The sequence below is a fragment of the Lepus europaeus genome, chromosome 12 (assembly GCF_033115175.1).
Source record: "Lepus europaeus isolate LE1 chromosome 12, mLepTim1.pri, whole genome shotgun sequence".
Lineage (NCBI taxonomy): Eukaryota > Metazoa > Chordata > Mammalia > Lagomorpha > Leporidae > Lepus > Lepus europaeus.
The window spans coordinates 74,919,236-74,946,285 of NC_084838.1; the positions used below are offsets into that span (position 1 = coordinate 74,919,236).

Sequence of the window (27,050 nt, forward strand, 5' to 3'; positions counted from 1 at the left end):
CTCTCTGTAACTCTTTCAAACAAATAAATAAATCTTAAAAAAAAAAAAAAAAAAAAAAAAAAAAAAACCTGGAGCAGTACTGTTGAGGTGGATTCGTTCTGAGAGGAGGAGCGTGGTGGGGGCAAGAGGCAAGTCACCACACAGATCCCAGACCCCGGGAGTTGGGTGAAAGTGGGCCAGAGGAGAGCAGCCTACAGACTGGTTTATTTCAGTTGGTACAGCGGCTTAAATAGCCAAGGCAGCCAATCCGGTCAAGGGGCGGTTTATGCCCTAACCAGTCACAGCCTGTTGCCAGGCAGCATCCGAAGCCATCCAATCACAGCCTGTTGCCAGGCAGGCTCTGTTGCCAGGTGGGTTTCAAAGCCATTCCTGAGTAACTGACACTTGCTTGCCAGCAGCCATCTTGGCATGGCCTTCTCATTCCACCATACAGTACCCCCCATACCACAATGCTGGACCCTACAAGCTACTTTCTAATCTATGTATGCACTGGATGCTTTGACATAGAGAGAGGAGAGGCAGAGAGAGAGAGAGACAGAGAGAGACAGAGACAGAGAGAAGAGGAAGTCTTCCATCCGCTGGTTCATTCCCCAGATAGCCACAATGGCTGGTGCTACGCCATTCCGAAGCCAGGAGCCAGGAGCTTCTTCCGGGTCTCCCACCTGGGTGCAGGGGCCCAAAGACTTGGGCCATCTTCTACTGCTTCCCTAGGCCATAGCAGAGAGCTGGATCGAAAGTGGAGCAGCTGGGTCTCGAACCAGCGCCCATATGGGATGCCAGTGCTTCAAGCCAGAGCGTTAACCCGGTGTGCCACAGTGCTGGCCCCATGTCTGCCTTTCAAATAAATAAATCTTTAAAAAATTCTGATGGATTTCCTTTAAAAACTACATGATGCATTTTTAAATGTCACTGCAATCCTGATGGTTGACATCAACATGAAAGTATCTACAATAAACAATCCTCCTCAATACAAAAACATTCTTAACAATTAAAATATTAAAATCAAACTGTAAGGCAGAGCAACAGATGAGGAAAGTCAAGAAATGGATACAGAAGCACACAGGATTTAGTATATCATAAAGATAGAATTTCCAGCCAAACAGGAAAAGCTATTGGATAAATGGTTAGGAACACCATTAGCCATCTATGATTTAAAAAATGTAAATAGGGACCCATACTTACTTAAATAAATTCAATAAGGAGAATTTAAATACAAAAACACTGAAGCCAGTGCAGTAGCAAAAGAAATCCTGGATATTCAAAAACAGTAAAACTTTAGGGTACTGAAGGCCTTTTTTTAGGACACTAAACAGAAAAGCCTTAAAATAAGCTGCTGATAAATCCATTTATATGAAAAAATGCAATCTAATCTAACTTGAAAGATGCACAATAAACTGGGAGCAACTCCAGCTCTTACCACAGATAAGCAGCTTATTTCCCTTATACATAAAGTGATACAAGTTGACAACTAACTACCCGACAGGATACGAGCAGTCAACACAATGGCAGATGCAGACAGCTTCTAGAGATTTATGAAAACATACTCAGCCAAAGAGAAATATAAATCAAAACCACATGAGACATTATTTTTCACCTCACAGATTGCCAAAGATTAAGAAGTTCCATAACACTGAGTTGGCAAGTACCTGAGAAACAGGTACACAGTTTCTCAGGTACTTGTGTACCTTGCTGGTGACAGCATATGAGCTAAGCACACCTGTGGCAGGCAGTGGGGACACTGCCCGTTACAATGCACACAGCCTTTCAACAGGAAGTCCACATGCATCTCATGCGCCATCATCCCACGTGAGCACAAGAATGTGCATGTTACACCATGGTTGCACACAGCAACAGGAAATTGATTAAATAAAATACAAAGTATCCACAAAAAAATACTACGCTGCTCTGTTTATAAAAATGTAATGCAGTACAAACAGTACCCATGCTGAAGAATTTTAAGACATATGGTTACACAGAAAAAGCAAGGTACACAATAATACATCAAGTATGTTGCCATCTGTGATTTTAAAAGAGGGCAAGTGGCTGGCACTGTGGCGTAGCGGGTAAAGTCTCGGCCTGCTGTGCCAGCATCCCATATGGGCACGGGTTCAAGTCCTGGCTGCTCCATTTCCAATCCAGCTCTCCGCTATGGACCAGGAAAGCAGTAGATGATGACCGAAGTGCCTGGGTTCCTGCACCTGCATGGGAGACGTGGAAGAAGCTCCTGGCTCCTGGCTTTGGATCAGGCCAGCTCTGGCCATTGTGGCCATTTAGGGAGTGAACCAGCAGATCAAAGCTCTCTCTCTCTCTCTCTTTCAGCCTCTTCTTCTCTAACTCTACCTTTTAAATAAATTAATTAAAAAGGGGGGGGGGGAGGCAGTTAACACACTGGAGTACTTGGGTTCAATTCTTCGCTGTGGCTCCTGACTCCAACTTCCCACTAACGCACATCCTAGAAGGCAAGCATGATGGCCCACACTAGGGCCTTTGCTACTAGGAGTCCTGGACCGAGTTCCAGCGCCCGCCTGGCTCACCCCCAGCTATTGCTGGCATTTGGGTACAGAAGAGACAGGGCTGTCTCTGCTTCTCGCTAATAAATTTTAAAATGTTTATCAAAGTTCACAAGGAAGTGCTGTGTAAAAACAAGTACTGTGTGAGAAAACACTAAGAAGGAAATGTCATTTAAATGGCAGGTCTCAACTGTGAATTACCTTCATACTCGTACCAATGTAAATATTACATATTAACCCAACGGAAAAAATCCTTTATTGGGAGGGTGAGAGAAGCAAGGTGTTGGGGGCAGATACAAAATTTCACCTTCATTCTTAAGAGCAGAAAAACAGTAATTAACATCCAAAAGTGGATGTTTTTAAAAATCAAGAAATGACAATTATAAGCAAACTTTCCCAAGATACTGACATTTGCAGAGGCCTACTCAGCCAAGCGTCAGCCCTTTCTTGCGTTCAACAACATTCGTGCACGGCTCGAGATTTGGGAACAGTTACCCCTGACTGGGAGGAATCGGTGGGAAAGCCAAATTGAGAGCTGGTGTTTCCCTTACAGGCTGTTATAGACCAACTCAAGCACATGTGTATAAAACATTGTTAAAATATTTCAGGGAGTCATATTCAAGGGTTTCTCCACAGAAGCAACAATGGGCTTATCTGTACTGTCCTAATAACAGAAGTAGCATTTCAAACAGCATCTAAGAATTGCCCACGGTTTCCAGTCCTGCCTACCAACTCCCAACTGCTCGGAACACAGTCATCACTGGGGTCCTGTGGGAGCCACGCCAGGACAGCCACGCTCCCTGAAGACTGCAGGTCCTCCTGTGAACCCCGTAATTCTTCTATTTCTAAAATGACAACATGGCTGTGCTTGCCAAGTCCTCACTCACCACAGAGGTGCAGTGAGGGACCCGGGGGCTCACATGCAGAATGTCACGACAAGCCACTTAAATTAGCAAACTCAGCTACCTGCGAGAACCAACGGCTCATTAGGTGATCAAATTTTAAAAACAAACAATGCATCTTTTGGGTGACAAATTCTATTTGTTGAAGGACACACTGTGCAGTTTCTAAGGAGTCACTGTGTAGTCAGAGTGACTGAAACAGGAGCAGCCTGGAGGTAAAGGGAACTGGGCACAGCCCTGTGTAGCTGATGCCCCCCCAACAGGAACAACATCACCACTTGCCAATCATCCTGTCAAATTTGGCCAACTCAGAAATATGAAATTCTAGTGACTATTTTTTATTTTTCTTAAAAGATTATTTATTTGAAAGAGTTACAGAGAGAGAAGGACAAAGAGAGATCTTTTATCTGCTGCTGCACTCTCCAAATGGCCACATTGGCTGGGCTGAAGGCAGGAGCCAGGAGCTTCATCTATGTAGGTGCAGAGACTGAAGAACTTGGGCATTTTCTGCTGCTTTTCCAGGCACATCAGCTGGATCTGAAGTGAAGCAGCCGGGTCTCGAACCTGTGCTCACATAGGATGCTGGTCTCTGGGGAGCAGCTTTACCTGCTACATCACAGTGCCGCCAGTACCTTTATTTAAAGCATCTCAGCATGTATCAGACAGAATTGGCCAAGACTGCCAAGACTTTCAAGCAAAATTAAAGTTCTAGGAAGATGTTTACCTTGCAGTTTTTAGGTACACCCCAAAACCTCCCTCTCTTTTGAAAACCATGTGTTGGGATCCGTGTGAATGTGTCCAGGTCGAACACCCTACTCATTTAGTCCTTTCACGTTTTTGCTAACAATTCCCTTTACTGAGATGTACCAAGAGTATGGGACTGACTGCCCCAAGAAGCCGACAGCAGCTAGTAAGCAAGCTAATACTTGTATAAATACAACTCAAACAGACGCCTGCAGAGAGATGGGACACCCAGAACGCCTGTTTCAGAACATCCATCAAACCAGATTACAGCAGAGTGCCGAACCGATGGAGCTGACCAGGCCGAGATCAAAGAAAGCCAGCTCCGAGTGAAGACAGATCTGCTACCCGACGACCTCTTCCGCTTTGTCAACCAGAGTTCAATTCCTGTGCACCACACACTCCCAGAAGTTAGGCCAAGGGTCTGACGGAAAGGCTGAGTTACTGTCAACACACAAACAAGAGCAACTGCAGACAGCTGTCACCCAGCAGAGGCTGAGCAGAGGGGGCGGGGCCAGGCGGTGGGGTTTCCCAGCACACTGACGAGAATCACAGTCACACGCAGTTCCCAGGACGCCGAAGCGGAAAAGCAAATACGTCGAGTTCTACAACTGTGCTTATGGCGTAGGGCAGGGGAGTCCCTGGCCACCAGGGTAATAACGGTGACCCCTTCTCCCCAGGAGGGCGTCTCACCACAGAGAAAACCTCTCCAGCTGGTCGTTCAGCAAACAGCGCCTCACGTGCCTTCCTGACCTCAGGCTCTGCTCCAGCAGCCCAAAGTACCTGGTCCCGAGCCAGATAAAGACCCCTGCCTAGGGCCGGCGCCATGGCTCACTTGGTTAATCCTCCGCCTGCGGTGCCGGCGTCCCATATGGGCGCCGGGTTCTAGTCCCGGTTGCTCCTCTTCCAGTCCAGTTCTCTACTGTGGCCCGGGAACAGTGGAGGATGGCCCGAGTGTTTGGGCTCCTGCATCCACATGGGAGACCAGGAAGAAGCACTTGGCTTCTGGCTTCGGATTGGCGCAGCGCCGGCCGTGGCGGCCATTTGGGGAGTGAACCAATGGAAGGAAGACCCTTCTGTCTCCCTCTCTCACTGTCTATGACTCTACCTGTCAAAAAAATAAAAATAAAAAGACCCCTGCCTGCAGGAGGCCCACGTTCCACTGGGACACACACGATGCCAAGTGCTACCGCTTTGTGCTATGGGAAAAAAAACAACGGCAGGGCTTAACTAAGGTGGATCACAAGTGTCAGCTGAAGACAGACTGCAACTCTGAACAGTGTCCAGGTGAGAACACGGAGACCACTGAGGGCAGGAGCACCTCCGGCGCAGCCCTCAGTTCCGCACCCTACAGGGACACCTGGGAGGAGGGGCAAGGCAGGCCAGGCCAGAACAGGTCAGAGTCTCCAGGCCAGGTCAGCACCGTCAGGTGCAGGGAACAGGATCAGGAGCACAGTACCTGGGACTCAAACTAGCACTCAGATACATGATGCCGGCGCCACGAGAGAGGTGGTTTAACCCGCTACACCCCAACATCAGCCTGAGATGCTGTAAAAATGTTTCTGACCTGTGTTTTCAAGGGACAGCATTGAGAATGAACTGCAGTGGTACCAGCAGGGAGACCTGTCTCCAGGTTACTACAGTAAGTCAGGTGGGAGTTGGGGGAGGCGGCAGATTCTGCATGGATTCTGGAGGTGGGGCCAAGCGTCTCTGCTAGACTGGATATGTGGTCTGCGAGGAAGCAGAGTAACACGGCCACAAAGCTTCTGAGTTTTGCCATCCATCATGGCAGAAGACTTGTAGGAAGACTGAGTTTAGCAGAGATCAGGAATTCTGCTTTGAAAACTCCACCAGGCATCCAGGTAGAGACACTGGGAGGTGGTGGCTGGCGGGGCAAGCCAGAGCTAGAGATGTAAATGTGAGAACGAGCAGAAAACCAACACCACCTACAGCGATGACCAAGGCTCGGGATGTCTGCAGAGAAGTCCAAAGCCTGAGCCACGGGACCTCCCAAAATCAAGGCTGAGGAAAGATGAGGAACCAGCAAATGGAGACTGCCAAGGACTGACCAGTAAGCAATGCGGACACCCAGCAGGTGTAGAGGACTTTAATATCCACCAAGAAAAGCAGAATGTGGAACCTAAGTCAAAAGCTCAAGAAGGACCTTCTAGGGGAAGCTGCGCAACAGCTGCGTGGCTTTTGGCCAATTCTGGCTGGACTCCAGTCAGCACCAAGGGAGGCGTGCAGAGAAGTAGAAGCCAGGGCAGGCCAGAGGCTGCTGACCACAGCGCGGGCAGGCACACACCGAGTGTTGGCCACGCAGCAGAGGAGAGGCGGGAGAGTGAGTAACAGGCACCAACGGAGCTCCTAAGCAAACACCGACCCCAAACCCCGAGGAAGGGGGAGTCTCTTTCAGATCGGACCTGCTCAAGTGCCTTCTGCCAGTCCAATCCCAGTCTGCGTCCTGGGCCTGGCGGCAGACCCCAGGACACCCCAGGTGCTCCCTCCTCATTAGCCAAAAATGCTGAGACGGAGCCTCCTGTCCCAGTGGCCCCTGGGCACGTGAAAGCAACAGAGGAGACTTAGCAGGAACAGAGTGTTAGGAGTGTCACCTGACTCTGTGCACACGCACTTCATATGCACACTACTAACTGCATGAAGCAAGCGCACATGCGCTTGACACTGTTCCCAAAACACTTGAGGCAACTTTCAAAACTGGGTGAAATTACCTTTACGTTAATCCAAAACACATAAATAAGTACTAAACTCAGAATGAGGAAAACCACAATGAAACAGTAAAATGAGGTCTAAGTTAGTAGAAATGACCATCATAAAGTTAAATGTGGTGTTTTTACAGTGGGATATAAATTTGGCCAAAGCAATGAGGAAACCACCATCTCTTCCAAGAACTGCATTATTCAATACATCAAATGGTTTCCAAAGAAGTGTCTCAGCATTTCCTAATATGCATGCCTGAGGCAATATTTCTAATAGTCCCTCAAAAAGCAACCACTGAGACATTCAAAGAGAACAAATATGTCCGAGTCTCCTGTGACCGCTCTTTTTATTTTTACTTACTTGATAGGCAGAGAGAGGCAGACGAATAAAGATCTTCCATTCCACTGGCTATCTCCCCAAAAGCCTGCAACAGCCAGCACTGGGCCAGGCAGAAGCCAGGAGATTGAATTCAATCTGGGTCTCCCACATGGGTGGCACAGATCCAAGTACTTAAGCCGTCATCTGCTGCTTGCAGGAATTCAACACGAAGCTGAATCCAAAGTGAAGGAACCAGAACTCAAATCAGGCACTTCCAGGTGGGATGCAGGCATGCCAAGCAACATCTTAATCACTGCTTTTTATTATTCCCAGGGCCAGTTGTGGTGCAGCAAGCTAAACCCCTGCTTGCAAGCAGCATCCCTGAGCACTGGCTGGAGTCCCTGCCGCTTGGCTTCCCATTCAACTTCCGGCTAAATGCCCCCAGGAAGGCAGCTGAAGATGCCACAGGTACTTGTGCCCCATGTGGGAGACCAGCATCGAAGTTCCAGCTCATGACTTCAAAAGGGCCCAGGTCTGGCTGCTGCATTTATTTGGGGAGTGAGCTGGTAGGTGGGGGATCAATCTCTGCTCTCTCCCTGCTGCTCTGCCTTTCTATCAAAAAAATAAATCTTAGAAAATTATTCCCCATTCTTCCCAAATATAAGCTGAGGGCATGATATATGCTAAATCAATAAAAGAAATTAGAGGTAAAATAAGTGCAGGATTCCAGCTATCTAATACGCTGATGAAACCAGTGTGGAAAATCCTTTACAATGAATCCTGTTTCTGGAGGCAGGTCAAGGACTTGGGAACTATCCAGAGGGTAACATCCTCTTTACCAACTGACAGCTAAAAGGCAACCAGGCAGCAAAAATGTCAACCTTCTCCTAAAAGCTGCAAGGTCTATTCAAGGCTCTTGCCCAAACATACAGCTTGGATGAAGGGGCGTGTGGGGGACCTGCAGCAACAATCAAGATTCGCCACCAGCGCTGTCAACCTCTGCCAAAATGGACACTGTGAACGACCAACCAAGGCACTGAACTTCTGTACCTCACAGATACTGTAATTCTAACTGGCCACTGTCCTTCCAACAATGCTGACTTCGTACCTTTTAAATTATGAAATGGAAGTTTCCAAGTAAGGATACTAGCAGCAACTCAGCAATTTTGATTTAAAAGAAAACAGGTTGACTACACCTCAGTTTTATTTGTATCAAAAGGCTCCATCTCTCGACCCTTCTCGTCAGCAGCACCCACCTCCGATGGGCTGTCAAAACCATGTTAATTTATGGGGCTGGCGCTGTGGCTCAGCGGGTAAAGTATATGGGCACCAGTTCGAGTTATGGCTGTTCCACTTCTGATCCAGCTCCCTGCTAATGCGCCTGGGAAAGCAGCAAAGGATAGCCCACGTCCTTTGACTCCTGAACCCACACGGGAGACCTGGATAAAGTTCCTGACTCCTGGCTTGGTCCTGGACCAATCTCAGCTGCTGTGGCCATCTGGGGAGTGAACCAGCAGATACAAGATCAATCTCTCCCTCTCTCTCTGTCTCCCTCCCTCCATAATTCTGACTTTCAAATAAACAAATAAGACTTTAATAATCAGTGCTGTCATTTGAGCCTAGGACACTATAAAGAAGGCAGACAGATGTGCAAATCTCCCAGTCAGTGAGTAAATGATCATGCTGACCTCCTATATAACAAATACAATAAACTGAATATGCCTTCTACTTTTCTAATTAAAGTCATTACCTTACAAATATCTGCTTTAGGGGAGGGGGACAATGTGAGCTACTTGTGTGGCTGACCTTTAGAAGACCTTGGGGAGAACAATGGCAGGTTCAAAGCAGGCAAGGTCCAACAGCTCACCCTTCCTCAAGCATGTAATTAATCTCTAGCCGACAGGGATCAAACAAGATCAAGGTTATAAACCTAACCGGCATACCAGTCTCCTGGCAAAATAAGGAAATGTAATTGTCTGGGATTTTATGGGATGTACAACCCATTTAGAAGGGGGGAAAAAAAAAACCGTTCCAGTTTCTTTTATTATTAGTCTGTCCCTGAAACCTTACCAAGATTTGATGATGTCAATAGATCCTCACAGGATCAATTAAAACACAGCTTGAGGAAATTACTAGGCCTCTTAAACTTTTCCCAATAAGCCACAGAAAAATACCACCCAAAGCTAAGCCATCTCTCACGATTACTGTGATGAATATATACATGAATTTACTTCATTTCTGAAGGAGGGGCCAACGCTGTGGTGTAGTGGGCTAAGCCTCTGCCTGCGTTGCTGGCATCCTGCATGGGCACCATTCACATCCCGGCTTCTCCACTTCCAGTCCAGCTCCCTACAAACATGCCTGGCAAAGCTGTGAAAGACAGCCCAAGTACCTGGGGCTCCCGCACTGGCACGGGAGACCCGGAAGAAGCTCCTGGCATCGGTTTGGCCCAGCTCTGGCCATCGTGGCCATGTGGGGAATCTCTGTTTCTCCCTCTGACTATAATTCCAATTCTCAAGTAATAAAGAAAATGAAAAACATACTAATTTCTGAAGGAAAATTACTGAGTATCAGTTCTGACCAACTTGTGGTGAGTTTTGGCAAGGCTGGAAGTTCAGAGACACCGAGAATCCTTGCTAGGATGAAGCTGCCATTTTGCTACATCCAAAGACTATGAATTGAAACGAGTTAGAGTTTTAGTCGAGAGGGAACCAATGTAAAAAGGGCACAGTTACTAGGTGTCCAGTAACAGTTCAAAAGAACACTGGAAAACCCCATGGAAGCACAGGCCACAGCTCACCCAGAAGACTGAGACAACGGTGAGGCTAGGCTCTGCCTTGACAAGCTCCGAGTCTGGGGACCCACAGCTCTCTCCAAAGGTCAGCCACACCATAACACATCAGACAGGCTATCACATGGCCCAATTTATACCAACTCAGAGACATTACCTATGATTTGGCACAGGGTATGACTAGAAGGTGCGAGTCTTCACTCATTCACAGAATTCTTCCATAAACCCAAAATGACAAGTGTTCCAAAGGGTCTTTAAAAAGGACGTGGAAAAGGTCTACTATGGAAGAACTATGCATGAGTTGCTCAAATTTTTAGCATCAAAATAAACTTATTTTTATCTTTTTTAATCCAATAACTTTTTGAAGTACCCTTGTATACTCACGAATATAACTGCTAAGTAGTAGGAAATGTTTGCTCTGGATGAACAGGTAATTCCAAACAGTTTTCCAAAGTGCTTAAACCAATTTACACTTCCACCAGCAGTAAATTAGAATTTGACCTTGGCCAGCGCTGTGGCAGAACGGGTAAAGCCGCCACCTGCAGTGCCAGCATCCCGTATGGGTACCAGTTTGAGACCCAGCTGCTCCACTTCTGATCCAGCTCTCTGCTATGGCCTGGGAAAGCAGTGGAAGATGGCCCAAGTCCTTGGGTCCCTGCACCCACATGGGAAGACCCAGAAGAAGCTCCTGGCTTAGGATGGAAGCAGCTCCAGCCATTGCGGCCAATTAGGGAGTGAACCAGCAGATGGAAGACCTCTGTCTCTCCTCTCTCTGTGTAACTCTTTCAAATAAATCTCTTTAAAAAAAAAAGAGAGAGAATTTGACCTTTTCTATCTCTCTGATATTTGGTTATCAGCTTTTGTTGTGTCTTATTTTTAGCCATTCAAGTGGTTATATATAAATACTTTACAGTTTTAATTTGCATTTACCTGAAGACTGCTGAACGCATTTTAAAATACGGATTTCTGGGGCTGGTGCTGTGGCGCAGCAGGTAAAGCACTGCCTGCAGGGCCAGCATCCCATATGCGTGCCAGTTCAAGTCCTGGCTGCTCCACTTCCTATCCAGCTCCCTGCTGATCTGTCTGGGAAAGCAGGGAAGATGGCAGAAATGCTTGGGTCTTGCACCCACGTGGGAGACCCAGAAGAAACTCCTAGCTTCGGCCTGGCCTGGCTGCTGCAGCCACTTGGGGAGCAAACCAGTGGTTCAAAGATCTCTCTGTGTTTTCCTCTGTCTCTGTGTAACACTACCTTTCATATAAATGAACTTTAAAAAAAAAAATGGGGTTTTCTGCTTTACTTACTGATTCAGTTGTTCTCTACATATTCTGGACAAGCTGCTTGTTGGGCATAAACGACAAATGTCTTCTTTATGTCTTCCCATTTCACTCTCAACTTGTACTGTTGAGTCAAGGTTCTTTTACTGAATATTAGAACAAGCACTACTGTGTGCACACATGGCTATGGGACACAGGTCCAACTCTCTGGGTCTACCCAGCCCAATCATGTAAGCCACAAAAATGAATGAAACCGTGTCTTTGCAGACTCCTGTAAGCCCTGCATAAGTTAATACAATGTTACTACACTTACTTCAGATGCAAGGAATGACCACCTGAACAACCAATAGCATGCCCATAGTTTATCACGGGAATCCACACTCTGTGCCTTGCAAATACTTCTACCAATGGCCAGCAGTTTGCACCATCGGCCTTTACAAGTTCCAGAGCAGGCTCCCCCACAGCTCTGCAAAAATCAGCAGTGCTTCTGGATACTTCCCACTGGGAATATTCACGGCACCACTTTGGGATCCCAAGAATGATCTCATCTTTCTCCACCGCAGTCCCTCCAACAAGTGCCCCAACCTCAACTCATGCCAAGCAATTACCAAGAATCCCTCCCTTCTTTTTTAAAATATTTCTTTATTTGAGAGGCAGAGTTACAGCCAGTGAGAGAAAAGAGAGAGGTCTTCCACCTACTGGTTCACTCCCCACACAGCCACAATGGCCAGAAGATGGCCAGGGGAAGCCAGGATCCAAGAGTTTCCTCTGGGCTTCTCATGTCAGTGCAGGGGCTTGGGCCATCTTCCACTGCTTTCGCAGGCCATTAGCAGGGAGCTGAATTGGAACTGGAGCAGCCAAGACTCCAACCAGTGCCCATATAGGATGCTAGTGCAGCAGATGGCGGCCTAACCTACCACCCCACAGCACCAGCCCCGGGAACCCCTTCCTTCTAAACAACCAATGGAAGTTATTCTGTACTTCTGGAGTGACCCCAGTTTCAACAAAGCTCACTCAAGTATCCCCCATCCATCACCTCATTGACCCTCGGTTTCTCTGTGCTATGGCTCTCATTCTCCCCATTCTGCAGGCAGAAAGAGATGACTTTGCTCAAACACAATTGGTAAAAGCATCCTACATAGGCATCGGTTCAAGTCCCGGCTACACTACTTCTGATCCAGCTCTCTGCTCTGGCCTGGGCAAGCAGTAGAAGATGGTCCAGGTGCTTGGGCCCCTGCACCTGTGTGGGAGACCTGGAGGAGGTTCCTGGCTCCTAGCCCTGCAGTTGTAGCCATCTGGGGAGTGAACCAGTGGATGGATGACCTTTCTCTCTGTCTCTACCTCTCTCGAACTCTGCCTCTCCAATAAATAAAATAAAATCTTTTTAAAAAGTAATAATTAAAAACGAGAAAGGAACAGCTGCACCGGATCACAGAGAGAAGCAGATGCTCAGGGTGCAGCAATTGCCAGTTCGGTGCCCCTCCCCCCAAGCTTAAACACAGGCACCAACAGGAGACTCGAAGCCGTGAGTCAGCACTGAAGTCAGGCGACCTGGTCCACAGGTGAGCTCCGTTACCTGGTCAGATGGGTTGTGAGGCCAGGGGTGTGTGACACTTTTCCTTGAATAAACCTCCTAAGAAAATGATTAGAAACTACATAAACTCCAATGCCCTTAAGTAGTGTTTCCTCCTCTGGCTACCAAAGTTGTCAGAGCTGGGAAAAGTGACAGCTTTTCTACTGGACTGCAGAGATTCTATCAAATTATTTTGGGCTTCTCAGAGTCCCCAGGGTCTTAGCCCTCATTCTCCAGCTCAAGAGGTGAACTGGCACAGGTACCCTTCCACGAAACAGGCAGAACAGAGCCCGCACTCTCACCTCCATTTCTGGGAGACACCTGTGTTCTCCAGAAGGCGTGAGAAGCACAGTGAGCATGGCGGACAAAGGCCTTTTGGATTCAGCTCGCCTACTTTCCCATGAGCCTCCCAACAGTAGCCTTTGCTTCCTGAGGTTGGCTACCCACCAACCTAAAGGGAAACAAAAAGAAACTTTTTTTACTGGCCTAGGATAATCAAGGCTGTCCTGACAAAAAAGGCCTACTGAATCTTGGGAGCTAACTTCTAGGTCTCTCCTGGCTCTCCATTCAGAGGAAAAACAGGGGGAAAGTGACCCAGAACACAAACCAGACTCAGGTGCACACTTGGCAGTGGTGTCAAACCTCACTAGGGTTAAAAATAAATAGAAACACGAAATTCCTTATCCCCTAAAGCACAGGTACCACACAGAAGGCACCTAAACCACTCCAACAGCAATTGACAGCCTCCAGACCCTACCAATAAAACAACACACATTCATTCAACACACTTGTGGATGCCTAGGAAGTACAAGCCATTTGCTCTCCTCCCACCTGACCTTGTCACAGAAAGCTCTCTGCTACTCATCAAGCCAGAGTCCCGACCCTGCAACTCCCACCCAACAGGGAACATCCCAAGCCTCGGGAACACTTCTCAGATCCCACCTTGGGGACACCCCTGTCCTCTGCCATCCCCACCATCAATACACCACCAAGTTCACCTGACTTGATGAGGGAACTAGCCTTGAGCTCCTTTTACATAACAAGTAAAAACAATGCATACAATAACTTTCATTGGCAGGCAGGTACCTGCATTGCTTCTAAGTGTCACTGAACTATGCCAAGGCTGAGAAACTTGGTATTGAACTAAGTAAGCTTCAAATCATCCCTCTCTCTACCTCCTTGCCTTGATGGGGATTCAGCAAGCCCTCCTCTTCCCAATCCTGAACTGGACTTCTAAAAGGGGTTCAAGTGCAGTGTCCCTGAAGGCAGAGAAATCTCACTTTGCCTGCAAGGACAGAAGCCTGGATTCTGCCAAGCCTGTTTGCGTTATGTGACCCTGGATTCCACCTCCTAACCAATAGGCCACACAGCATCCACAGGCACCACACAAGTACTCAAAACTACACGGTGTGGGGCTGGTGCTGTGGCAAAGCTGCGTCAGTTCCAGTCCTGGCTGCTCCACTTCTAATCCAGCTCTCTGCTATGGTCCAGGAAAGCAGCAGAGGATGGCCGAAGTTCTTGGGCCCCTGCACCCACGTGGGAGACCTGGAAGAAGCTCCTGGCTTTGGACCATTGCAGCCATTTGGGGAGTGAACCAGTGCATGGAAGACTTCTCTATCTCTCTGCCTCTGCCTCTCTTTAGCTGTGCCTTTCAAATAAATAAATAAATCTTAGAAAAATAAAATCTTAAAACAGTGTCTACACCTTGATTAACAATGCCCCTAGTAATACCGAAGGGAAGAGAGCACATATGCAAAGACACAGCGAGGTGACAGGTGCATGCTGCATATTAAAGAGGCTTAGAATCCTTAAAACGTAACAGCCAGACAAAACAGGTGCACTGAACAGAAACTGAAGGAATAAACTGCTAAAGGCCAACCAGAAAAAAACACACCGTTTATTTCACTGTTTACGAAGCTTCCTAGGACTCCTCCCTTCATTTTCCAAGAAACAAGGCAAACTCACAGCTCTGCAACTGACACTTCACAACTTCCTACTTACTCCTGGACTGAGAAGTCCGTTTCCCTTTAAAGAGTACACATCAGGATCGCCAATTTTTACATTTTCATGTAGAAATTTAATTCCTGGCCAACCACAGAGCATGACTGACAAATTCCCCTATCCAATGTAACAAAGACAAAAATCCATCGTTTGATTTTACAAATCCTAAAAGTTGGAACAGCAGGAGAAGGATTTCAGCCTTCAATTACACTCCACACCTTAATTCTCAGTAACATTTGCTCAAAAAATTCCATGCTTTAAATTTTATTACAAGTAAATTCCTCAAAATACATCTCCCAATTAAAGGGAAAACAAAAACAAAAACCAGAAGCTTTAGAGTACGGAGAAAGAGAAATGCTAGACCACATGAAGAACAAAGTCTCCAGGTGAGTTATTTAACTGGCTTAGCTTTTCTATGTCACTGTACTACAACATATAGAGGACAGCCCTTCTTGGAGCGTTTTCGTTAGACATCTGAGGAGTTACACACACATCCACCAGAGTGGACAAAGACAGACAGTAACAAGCACTGGTGAGAATGTGGACCAACGAACTCAACACAGCGCTGCTCAGAGTACAAGCCGATTAAACCCTTCAGCAGTACTGAGCCTGGGGGAACTCGAAGGTCCAACAATCCTATTCCAAGACAGATACCCAACATATAAACTCATTAAAGATTTATTTGAAAGTCAGAGTTACACAGAGAGAAGGAGAGGCAGAGAGAGAGAGACAGAGAGGGGTCTTCCATCCACTGGTTCACTCACCAGGTTGCCTCAACGGCCAGAGCTGTGCCAATCTGAAGCCAGGAGCCTCTTCCAGGTCCCCCTACGGTGCAGGTGCCCAAGGACTTGGACCATCTTCCACTACCTCCCCAGGCCCCATGCCTGTGTATTAGTCTTCTATTCATAAAACACAAAACTATTCTTGATGAGTACTTGTCACAACAGTGTGAAGTAACAAATTCCATTTCTTCCTTAGCAGGAAATTATTGTCAAATTTGTGAAATATAGATTGTGGTCTATTAAAAGAAGTCTAGGGGTCAGCAATGTGGCTCGGCAGATTAAGTTGCTGCCACCATCCCATATGGGGCAGCTCCCCTTCCAATCCAGCTCCCTGCTAATGTACCTGGGAAAGCAGCCGAAGATGGCCCAAGTGGGAGACTGGGATTGAGTTCCAGGCTCTTGGCTTCAGACTGGTCCAGCCATCTGAGGAGTAAACAAGTGAGTGGAAGACCTCTTTCCCTTTCTCTCAGTGATTCTGCCTTTCCAATAAATAATTCAGGAAGTATTCTAGCAACCCTCTGGCATTGCTCCCCCAGGTAGCAGTTCTACAACCTTCCCTTTCTTCTGAGCAGGCATGGCAACTGCTCCAACTCAACAATGTGGTAAAGAGCAAGTCAGGTCATTTCTGAGGCTACATTACACAAGGCCATGATGCACCCAGCGGGTTCCTTTGATTGTCCTCATCATGGAGGGTGACGGTTAATTTTACATGTTGGCTTACAGGTCATCTTCAGATACCATCAACATGTCACATGGGTGGTCTCCTCCAATCAGGACAGGCCTCCCTCAGCAGCAGGGAACTCTCCAAAGGACAGTCTCAGTCTGCACCTATACCATCACCTGCCTGTGGCCCCCACCTGCGGGCCCACACCACACATTTCAGACGAGCTGGCTCCCAGAACTCTGCGAGCCAATTCCTTGCATCAATTTGCATACACACACATCTTGTTGGCTGCGTCTCTGCAGAGTCCTCACGAACACATGGAGGAAGCCTCCTGCCCATGAGCAGTCCAACTAGCTGAAGCCACCACGCTCAAGCTGCCCTGAGGCCAAACGAAGTTACCAATGTGGCCGACGTTGAGTGCGGAGCCAGGCTTCCAGCTATGTCCACATAGACACGAGGGGGCAAAGCCTTCTTGAACCCTCCACATGCACCCATTCCGCTGCTGGCTGCCTCCATGGAGCCTCACTCCATGCCGCAAGGAACAGAACCAGCCAGCCACGCTATGCCTGTATTTCCAGCGCCACAGAATTTGTTAACAGCATAAAAATTTTAAGCCACCAAATTTTGGAGTAATGTGCGACACTAAAACACAGCAGGAACTAAAAATAAACAGCATCACCCCAAGAAGGAACTGTGGTGCAACGGGAATCAGAGGAGTGATGGATCTAAGCTTTCATTTATTTTGGGGCTGGCGCTGTGGCATAGCAAGTAAAGCCACTGCCTGCAGTGCCGGCATCCCATATGAGAGCCAGTTCGAGCCCCGGCTGCTCCACTTCTGACCTGGCTCTCTGCTATGGCCTGGGAAAGCAGTACAAGATGGCCCAAGTCCTTGGGCTCCTGCACCTACGTGGGAGACCCAGAAGAAGCTCCCGGCTCCTGGCTTCAGATTTGCACAGCTCCAACAGTTGCAGCCAATGGCGAGTGAACCAGCGGATGGAAGACCTCTCTCTCTCTCTGCCTCTCCTTCTCTCTGTGTAACTTTGACTTTCAAATAAATAAATACATCTTTAAAAAAATAAAACCCTGTCTTTGGCCGGCGCGGCGGCTCACTAGCCTAATCTTCCACCTAGTGGCGCCGGCACACCGGGTTCTAGTCCCGGTCGGGGCACCGGATTCTGTCCCAGTTGGGGACAGTGCTTGGGCCCTCCACCCCATGGGAGACCAGGATAGCACCTGGCTCCTGCCATCGGATCAGCGCGGTGCGCCAGCCGCAGCGCACTACCGCGGCGGCCATTGGAGGGTGAACCAACGGCAAAAGGAAGACCTTTCTCTCTGTCTCTCTCTCTCACTGTCCACTCTGCCTGTCAAAAATAAAAATTAAAAAAACAAAACCCTGTCTTTGTTGTTTGCAATATGCCAACAGGCTACGTATGAATATTGGAAATGTTTAAATTCAGAAATTTAAAAGTTAAGGAGACAAAAGGCAACATGTTTAGAACTCGCTGTGGCCAGCCACTCTAAGTTTCTTTACGCTGAGAAGTTTTATGGCCATTTCAATTACAGTTTGTAGTAACTCGTTTAATGCTGACAATAACCCTAAAAGGGAGGTGCTTTTATTATGCTTGTTTCATAGATGGGAAAATGAGGCACAGAAAGGTTCAGTAACTGTGCCAAAGGTCACACAGCATGCCATCAAGCCAGGATTCTCACCAGCCCCTCTGGGTCTAGAGCTCCGGTGTCCAAAAGGATCACCAGGCTGGTCTGACAGTCACAAGTGACTGCACAAAGGACACAATCTCAAACTGCCATTCACCTGGGTCTCCAAGCACACAACCAGCACTGCCTACCGCCTGACTTTTGCAAAAGCTCGGAGCTGAAAGCGAGGTCCTCCACTCTAATCCCCGTCTGCACATTCTGCAAGGCCAAGGTCACAGGTCGCCCAGATCTCTCTACTCAGCATTCGTTTCGACATCCCCTACCTTCCCGGAATGAGCCAGGTACACAGTAGTCCCATCCTTTGGCCTCCCCACATGCTATGAACTCTGCAAGCCTCTGAATTTCCCCCACTAGAGCACTGTATCTGAGAACAGAAATGTAATTGTTTACAACTAAAGTTGAATGACACTGGCTTATTCTAAATGAAGGCTGGTGTAGCAACCCTCACCTTAGAGAAATCCTCACTGCATTCTATCTGAGGCAATAATAAGAAATAATAATAATAAGTTAATATCTGAGAAGTAATAAGAGCTGTATGTGGCCAGATAAGCAGTCCATGGCGTGTTAACCTATGGCAAGTGTCCACAATCAAACCCCATGATGCTGACTGGCATGCAAACAGCCTTCTCCCCAGAAAGCTCTAACCATTTTTCTGCATTCATTTTTACTGACTTATTTTCCAGACCAAGAACGGAAAAGTAGCCCACATCACCCCTGTTTTCCAGAATAGCCAACTGGGACTCGCCCTGCTCACTGCTCCTGTCTTCCCTTGAGATGGTACAGCAGTCTCTCTATCTGAAATAGTAGCTTCCTAGCCAATTACTAAAGATCCCATAAAGCCCAGCCCAAGGCTTATTTAAAAATAGAAAACAGGCCGGTGCCGCGGCTCAATAGGCTAATCCTCCGCCTTGTGGCGCCGGCACACCGGGTTCTAGTCCCGGTCGGGGCACCGGATTCTGTCCCGGTTGCCCCTCTTCCAGGCCAGCTCTCTGCTGTGGCCAGGGAGTGCAGTGGAGGGTGGCCCAAGTGCTTGGGCCCTGCACCCCATGGGAGACCAGGAGAAGCACCTGGCTCCTGCCATCGGATCAGCGTGGTGCGCCGGCCGCAGCGCGCCTGCCGCGGCGGCCATTGGAAGGTGAACCAACGGCAAAAGGAAGACCTTTCTCTCTGTCTCTCTCTCTCACTGTCCACTCTGCCTGTTAAAAAAAAAAAAAAAAAAAAAAAAGAAAACAAAACTGACTTTATTTATTTGACAGAGATTCCATCCACTGGTTCACTCCCCAAATGCCCACAATGACCAGGGATGCATAGGGACCAAAGCCAGGATCTCAACCCAGGTCTCCCATATGGGTGGCAGGGATTCAATTACTACAGCCATCACCCTCTGCCTCCCAGAGCCTGCATTACCAGGGGATGGGAGTCGGGAGCCGGCGCTGGGAACTGCACCCGGGGACTCGGATGCAGGAGGTGTGCATCCTGACACGAGTATGCTTTAAAGGAAGCCACTCCTAACCACGCAGCCAAGAGAAACCTCTTCTGCCCCAGAATCCAAACAAACAGGCTGGCACTGTGGAACAGCGGGCTAAGGTGCTGCTTACAACACCCACATCCTATATCCCAGGGCCAGTTCCAGTCCTGACTTCTCTATTTCTGATGCAGCTCCCTACTAACGCACCTGGGAAAGCAGCAGATGATGGTCCAAGTCCTTGGTTCCCTGCCAGCCACGCGGGAGACCTGGATGGAGCTCCTGGGCTTCTGGCTTCAGCCTGGCCCAGCCCCATCCATTATGGCCATTTAAGGAGCCAACCAGAAGATGGAGGATCTCTCTCTTCTGTCTCTCCTTCCCTCTATCCCTCTGCCTTTCAAATAAATCAATCTTAAAAAACACCTCACATCTACTCAGTAAACTAAGCACTCCTTTGTCAGGTATATAAACTGATATTTTAGGTTTTTATACATCATTTCCACAACCAAAAAGATTAATACTATGATCCCCTCTTAAAGATTTATTTATTTACTTATTTGAGAGGCAGAATTATAGACACAGAGGTCTTCAACCATTGGTTCACTCCTGAAATAACTGCAAAAGCCAGAGCGAGGCTGAACCAAGGTCAGCAGCCAGGAGCTTCCTCTGGGTCTCCCATGTCCATACAGGGGCCCACGCACTTAGACCATCCTCAACTGCTCTCCCACCAGCAGGGAGCTGGATCAGAACTGGAGTAGCCAGGACACAAACCAGCACTCATATGGGATGCTGGCATGGCAGGCAGAGGCTTAGCCTACTATGCCACAGCACCAGCCCCTAGGATCCCTCTTATATCCGCTAAAGCTCCTAGCTCATTAAATGTGAAAAATGTATCACATGAAGAAAAACAGTATGTGAATGTAAATGGAATTGCAACAGAGGCTCAATTTATGCTATTTACATCAAGGTCAACCTTACCATTACTTTCAAAATTGCAAATGAAACCCAACAGGTAATATATTAGCAACTTAAAGATTTCTTCTATCAAGTGCATAATAGGTCCTGCTCTGCAGGCACCAGCTTTACAGGAAGGGTCCAGGGCCATAAAAATGGAAAACCCTAGCTTATTAAATACCCCCTAAAAAAGAGGGGGAAACTACATACACAAAGATTATTTTTGCAGCATATATTCCAGTAAAATTCCAAAAATTAATACACCATTCCAACAATGTGATGATCATAATTAAAAGAGAGCACAGGGCTGGCGCCGTGGTATAGTAGGTTAATCCTCTCCTGTGGTGCCAGCATCACATATGGGTACCAGTTCTAGTCCTGGCTGCTCCTCTTCTGACCCAGCTCTCTGCTGTGGAATGGGAAAGCAGCAGAAGACAGCATAAGTGCTTGGGCCCCTGTACCCGGGTATGAGACCTGGAAGCGGCTCCTGGCTCCTGGCTTCGGATTGGCCCAGCTCCAGCTGTTGCAGCCATTTGGGGAGTGAACCAGCAAATGGAAGACCTTTCTCTCTGTCTGTAACTTTACCTCTTAAGTAAATAAAATCTTTAAAACACAACCATGCGAATGTGTGCAAGGATTAAAAAGCCAAGAAGGGGCTGACAGTGTGGTATAGTGGGTCGGCCACAGCTCCCAAAAGTGGCATCCCTTACTCGAGTGTCCAGTTTGAGTCCTAGCTGCTCTATTTCCAATCAAGCTTCCCACTTATGTTCCTGGCAAGGCAGAGGAAAATGGCCCAGATTCTTGAACTCCTGTCATCCCACATGGCAGACCTGCATGGAGTTCTGGGCTTCAACATGGCCCCATCCCTTGCAGATGCAATCAGTGAGTGAAAGATTCCGTTTTCTTTTTCTGTCTCCCCCTCACTCTCTGTTGCTCTGCCTTTCAAATAAATCTTTTTAAAAAGTCACAGAAACTAAAGCAATATTAAGATACCATGTTAAGAAACATAACACAAAATTCAATATTATAATCGGCATTCCATAAAAATATGAACACAGAAAGGCACTGCAAGTTATATTCTGTTAACAGGGAGATAAAGGTGGGTTTCATTGTCTAATTTATCCAATTCTCACTAATCTGTTTCCACAGGCTTTTTTTTTTTTTTTCTTTTTTGACAGGCAGAGTGGACAGTGAGAGACAGAGATAAAGGTCTTCCTTTTCTGTTGGTTCACCCCCCAATGGCCGCTGCGGCCGGCGCACTGCGCTGATCCGAAGTCAGGAGCCAGGTGCTTCTCCTGGTCTCCCATGGGGTGCAGGGCCCAAGCACTTGGGCCATCCTCCACTGCACTCCCGGGCAGCAGAGAGCTAGACTGGAAGATGAGCAACTGAGACAGAATCCGGCGCCCCGACTAGGACTAGAACCCAGGGTGCCGGCGCCACAGGTGGAGGATTAGCCTATTGAGCCACTGTGCCGGCCACCACAGGCTTTTTTTTTTAAATTTATATTTATTTATCTTAAAGTCAGAGTTATAGAAACAGAAAAACAGAGAGAGAGGTCTTCCATCTGCTGGTTCACTCCCTAGATGGGTACATCGGCCAGGGCTGGACCAGGATGAAGGCAGGAGCCAAGAGCTTCTTCCAGTTCTCCCCGATGGGTGCAGGAACTCAAGGAGTTGGGCCATCATCTGCTGCTTTTCCCAGGCCATTAGCAGGGAATTGGATCAGAAGTGGAACAGCCGGGACTCAAACTGGTGCCCACATGGGATGTTGGCATTGCAGACTGTGGTTTAACTTGCTATGCTGCAACGTCAACCCCAGTGTCTCTATAATTTAAAATTCTAATATACTACAGCTAGAAGTACACACTAACCAACCAACTCCTCTATTTGATAGTATCTCCTAAACTGAATACTGGTTTAAAACTCTCTTCTTGACTATATACTCTATGTAATTGTGCTCACATATATCAAGACATGTACTAGAGTGTCCAAAATTATGTGCTCTGTCATAGATAAATTTGAAAACTACTCAGATCCCCTTCAACTCTAGACTGGATAAATTGTGGCATGGTACCAAATAAAATATTATACAACAAAGAAAATGATGGAACTATAGCCATAATCAACCACATAACTAAGTCTTATAAACCTAGTTGAAGGGCTGGCGCTGTGGCATAGTGAGTAAAGCCACTACTTGTGGTGCCAGCATCCTGTATGGGTGCAGGTTCTAGTCCTGGCTGTTCCACTTCCGATCCAGCTCTCTGCTATGGCCTGGGAAAGCAGTGGAAGATGGCCCAAGTTCTTGGTCCCCTGCACCTGCATCAGAGACCTGGAAGACGCTCCTGGCATTGGATCAGCACAACTCCAGTCGTTGTGGCCAACTGGGGAGTGAACCAGCAGATGAAGACCTCTCTCTCTCTCTGCCTCTCCTTCTCTAACTCTGACTTTCAAATAAGAAAGTTAATCTTTTAAAAACAAAAACAAAGACCTAGTTGAGAGAAGAAAATTAGATGCAAAAGTACACAGTGCATCATTTCATCATATATAAAGTCCATAAAAATGCATAACTAACCTATGCTTGGCTCACAGTTATCCTATGGAGGAGTGATGACTGGAAACTAGTATGAGGTGACACAGGGCAGTGAGGGTAGATGGTACACACTGGCCACATTCCCTTCCTTGATCTGGACACTGAGTATGTGTTCATATTTACTCTAACAACGTGGGAAGATATAAACTGAAGATGTGCAAATATGATCAATTTAAAAAAAAAAAACTTTTAAAAATTGATAGCACTGGTGCTGGTGCTGTGGTGGAGCAGGTAAAGCCACCTCCTGCAGTGCTGGCATCCCATATGGGCGCCTGTTCGAGTCCCAGCTGCTCCACTTCCAATCCAGCTCTCTGCTATGGCCTGGAAAAGCAGTAGAAGATGGCCCAAATTCTCGGGCCCCTGCACTCACACGAAGACCCAGAAGAAGCTCCTGGATCCTGGTTTCAGATCGGTGCAGCTCTAGCCATTGCAGCCAACTGGGGAGTGAACTAGTGGATGGAAGACCTCTCTGTCTGCCTCACCTTCTCTGTGTAACTCTTTCAAGTAAATAATTTTTTTTTTTTTTTACAAAAATTGATAGCGGCTGGCGCTGCAGCTCACTTGGCTAATCCTCCGCCTGTGGCACCGGCACCCCGGGTTCTAATCCCAGTTGGGGCACCGGATTCTGTCCCAGCTGCTCCTCTTCCAGTCCAGCTCTCTGCTGTGGCCCGGGAAGGCAATGGAGGATGGCCCAAAGCACTTGGGCCCTGCACCTGCATGGGAGACCAGGAGGAAGCACCTGGCTCCTGGCTTTGGATCGGTGCTGTGCGCTGGCTGTAGCAGCCATTTGGGGGATGAACCAACGGAAAAGAAGACCTTTCTCTCTGTCTCTCTCTCTCTAACTCTGCCTGTCAAAAAAAATTTTTTAATTTAAAAAAATTGATAGCATAAACCAAGCTGCCCATAGAACAGATCTAACATTTCCTGGAACTATGAAACCAGCATGAGTTTTTGACTACCGAATGAATGAGAAGTGTGGCAATTAATTCATCATTTGGATAACTTCAATTCTGCTCACTAGAATTGATTTTTAAAACGTGCACAGTTTTACAAGTAATGCAAAGTCTAAATCAAGTGCACCTGAGACCCACACGCTGCTTCCAAAGCTGCTAGCACTGCAGTTACTTTAGTTACTTAGCAACAGCACCCATGGGCACTGCCCCTTTCAGCCATCTCCCCGCACCTTCCCTAACCCCTGGCATTTCCTCCAGTAAGACCCTGTCCCATCCGCTCCCTCCTCCCTGGGCTAATAATATCTCCCCACACTGACACACAGAGCTACATGTGCACAAATGGTGATGCCCACGAAAGGAACCTACTCCTGAACATACCAGCTTCTGCGGCCAGTTGTCAAGGGGTTCGTTCCTCGGGGCCAGTCTGAATGATTTTTAAAAATACTTTCTAGGCCGGCGCCGTGGCTCAACAGGCTAATCCTCCGCCTTGCGGCGCCGGCACACCGGGTTCTAGTCCCGGTCGGGGCACCGGGTTCTGTCCCGGTTGCCCCTCTTCCAGGCCAGCTCTCTGCTGTGGCCAGGGAGTGCAGTGGAGGATGGCCCAGGTCCTTGGGCCCTGCACCCCATGGGAGACCAGGAGAAGCACCTGGCTCCTGCCACCGGAACAGCGCGGTGCGCCGGCCGCAGCGCACTACCGCGGCGGCCATTGGAGGGTGAACCAGCGGCAAAAGGAAGACCTTTCTCTCTGTCTCTCTCTCTCACTGTCCACTCTGCCTGTCAAAAAAAAAAAAAAATACTTTCTAAACCCACAACTCCTCTAACAGCACAACCTCATTCCCACCACTTCCTCACACTCCAGAACTCACTGTTGCTGAGGCAGAACCCCAATCTGGTGATTTGAGGACCAAGCAAGGAGCGCTGAGGAGCCCAAACACACACCTGTGCCCTAAGGGAATGAAACGCATTCCCCATCTGTGTCTTTATTCTCCTGCCAGCAGCTCTGCCTTCATCCTCTTCATCCTCGTCACCTCCCCCAAACAACAGTCCAGGCTGAATTTTTCTTTCCCAAATCTGTCTACAGAATAAGAACTCAAGTTAATCATCTGTACTGTCTCATTCAACCTACACCAAGGAAAAATGTCCCAAGGGGCTAAATTCAAATGTGGAGGTAGGGCTGGAGGAGGTGGAATGAGGAAGGACCACTGATCGGGATGGTTTTGGGGGGGAGGTGATGAAAGCATTCAGGAATTAGATAGTGGCAATGATGGCATCATTGTGTGACTATAGTAAAAGTCACTGAATCAAAGAGTAAATTTATGTATATGTATTACACCTTAATTTGTTTTAAACTTTGATGGACTTATTTGAGAGTACAAGAGAGCTCCTCCATCTGCTGGTACACCCCCCATGCCTGCAGTATCTGGGACTGGTTGAAGACGGTGCCAGGAACTCAACCCAGATCTGCCACGTGGCTGGCAGGGACCCAAGTCCTTGAGCCATCACTACTGTCTCCCAGGGTCCGCACTGACAGAAAGCTGCATCAGGAAGCAGAGCTGGGAATCAAGCCCACACACCCCAACCTGGGAGGTAAGCATCCGTTATAAGACAATTTAACCCATAGCGAAAAAGCCAACCTCTTCAATTTTACCAATATGTAAGAGGTAGGAATACTCCTCATCCTAGCAAAGTTGGATGGAAGGCGAAACGAGGAGATGAACTGCGAAGTACCATCAAATCCAGCTGGAATAAACTCAGGACTTAAAAGTCAACAAACAGATCCCCATTTCCACCCAGCTCAGGTGGTGAGGGCATGAAGACGGGCTAAAGGGCTTAAGATTACAAACGTGGCCGACTCACCTTCCTGCTGTCTCAGAGACAATTCGTTAGTCAGACGAGCGCTGGGGGACGCCATAGATCGCTGCAGCGCTAGCACGGCCAAGGCCTCCCTAGGTCACCAGTGCGCGCGGCGGCGCAGCTCCTGCCGACCTGCCGCGGCCACCAAGAGTCGCCTCTCAAAGTTCCCAGGGAACTTGGCTGGAGGCGGATGGAGAGTCAAGGGGGGGCGGCTGCGGGGATCACGGGGCTCCCTGCGTGTTTTTGCGAGGGGGCCAGGGACGCGGCGGCATTCCGGGACCACATCCACCTCAAGACGCGTGCAGCCCTGCCCTGACCCCAGGGAGCCTCCAGAAACGTACGCCGGCCCAGTGGGCTGCGCGGTCCCCAAAAGGCTCCGGGCACGGTTGCTCCCGCACCCCTCCCCCACCTCCCGACCCCTGCAACTTGGGCCGGAGCCATCCCGGGTTGGCTGAGTGCGACCCGAGGCCACCTGCCGCTCTGGGACGCAGCATAAAGGGGTCGGGATCGCCACTCTCCCCGCAGAGCAAAGCATCCAACTTAGCGGAGACGCCTCAGAGAGGGTGCCCCCACCCACGCCGGGCTTAAAAAGGGCCCAGAAGCACCCAGGGACCTGTGCGCCCCGGCTTGGGGTCGTCGGGCGCCGCACCCTCCCGCCAGCCTCCGGGAGCCGGATGCACCGCGTTCGCGTCCTCAGAAGCGGGGCAGAAGCAACTCTCGAACCCCTCCCGAGGGCCGCCGAATCCGCCGGGGGAACGCGGACGCTAGGAGCCCGCAGGGGCTGAACTCCGGCACCGCCACGGCCGCCGTGCGCCAAGTTTCCCGGGACCGGCCCGGGAGCACACAAGCCGTAACGCCTGCCCGGGCCGGCCCCGCCGGGGAAAGGGGTGCAGCGCAGTCCCGAGAGCCACTCACCTCCAGCCGCTGCTCCCAACCCGCGGGTGCGCCGGACGCTCGCTCCAGGCTCGGCTGCTGCTCCGGGGCTCGGCAGGGGCGGGACTCAGGGGGTGGAGTCGGGCCGGCGGGCGAGCGCCAGAATTAAACCCCGAAATGCAAGGCGCCGCCAAGCCAGGCGGCCACCGCCAGGGCGGAGAAGTTCGGGGAGGAGGGCGGGCCCCAAAAGCCAGATGGGAGCGCACCGGAGAGCCGGCGCGTACCGGAGGAGCCCGGGGCAGCTCCCGGAGACTCGAAGGCGGCCCCGGCACTGAGCGGCGCTCTTTGTACCCGCGAGCCCGGAGCCGGCC

At 48.8% G+C, this 27,050-nt stretch overlaps 1 protein-coding gene across 3 annotated transcripts in view; it reads right to left on the bottom strand.

The window, feature by feature from the left end:
* The window catches only part of KANK1 (KN motif and ankyrin repeat domains 1), a 218,780-nt gene extending 191,956 nt beyond the window's left edge, over positions 1-26,824 (bottom strand). For all 3 annotated transcript variants that reach the window (XM_062208365.1, XM_062208367.1, XM_062208366.1), the window contains exon 1: positions 26,722-26,824. The gene's annotated coding sequence lies outside the window, so the exon portion shown is untranslated. The remainder of the gene's footprint in view (positions 1-26,721) is intronic.
* Between the last annotated feature and the right edge of the window lie 226 nt (positions 26,825-27,050).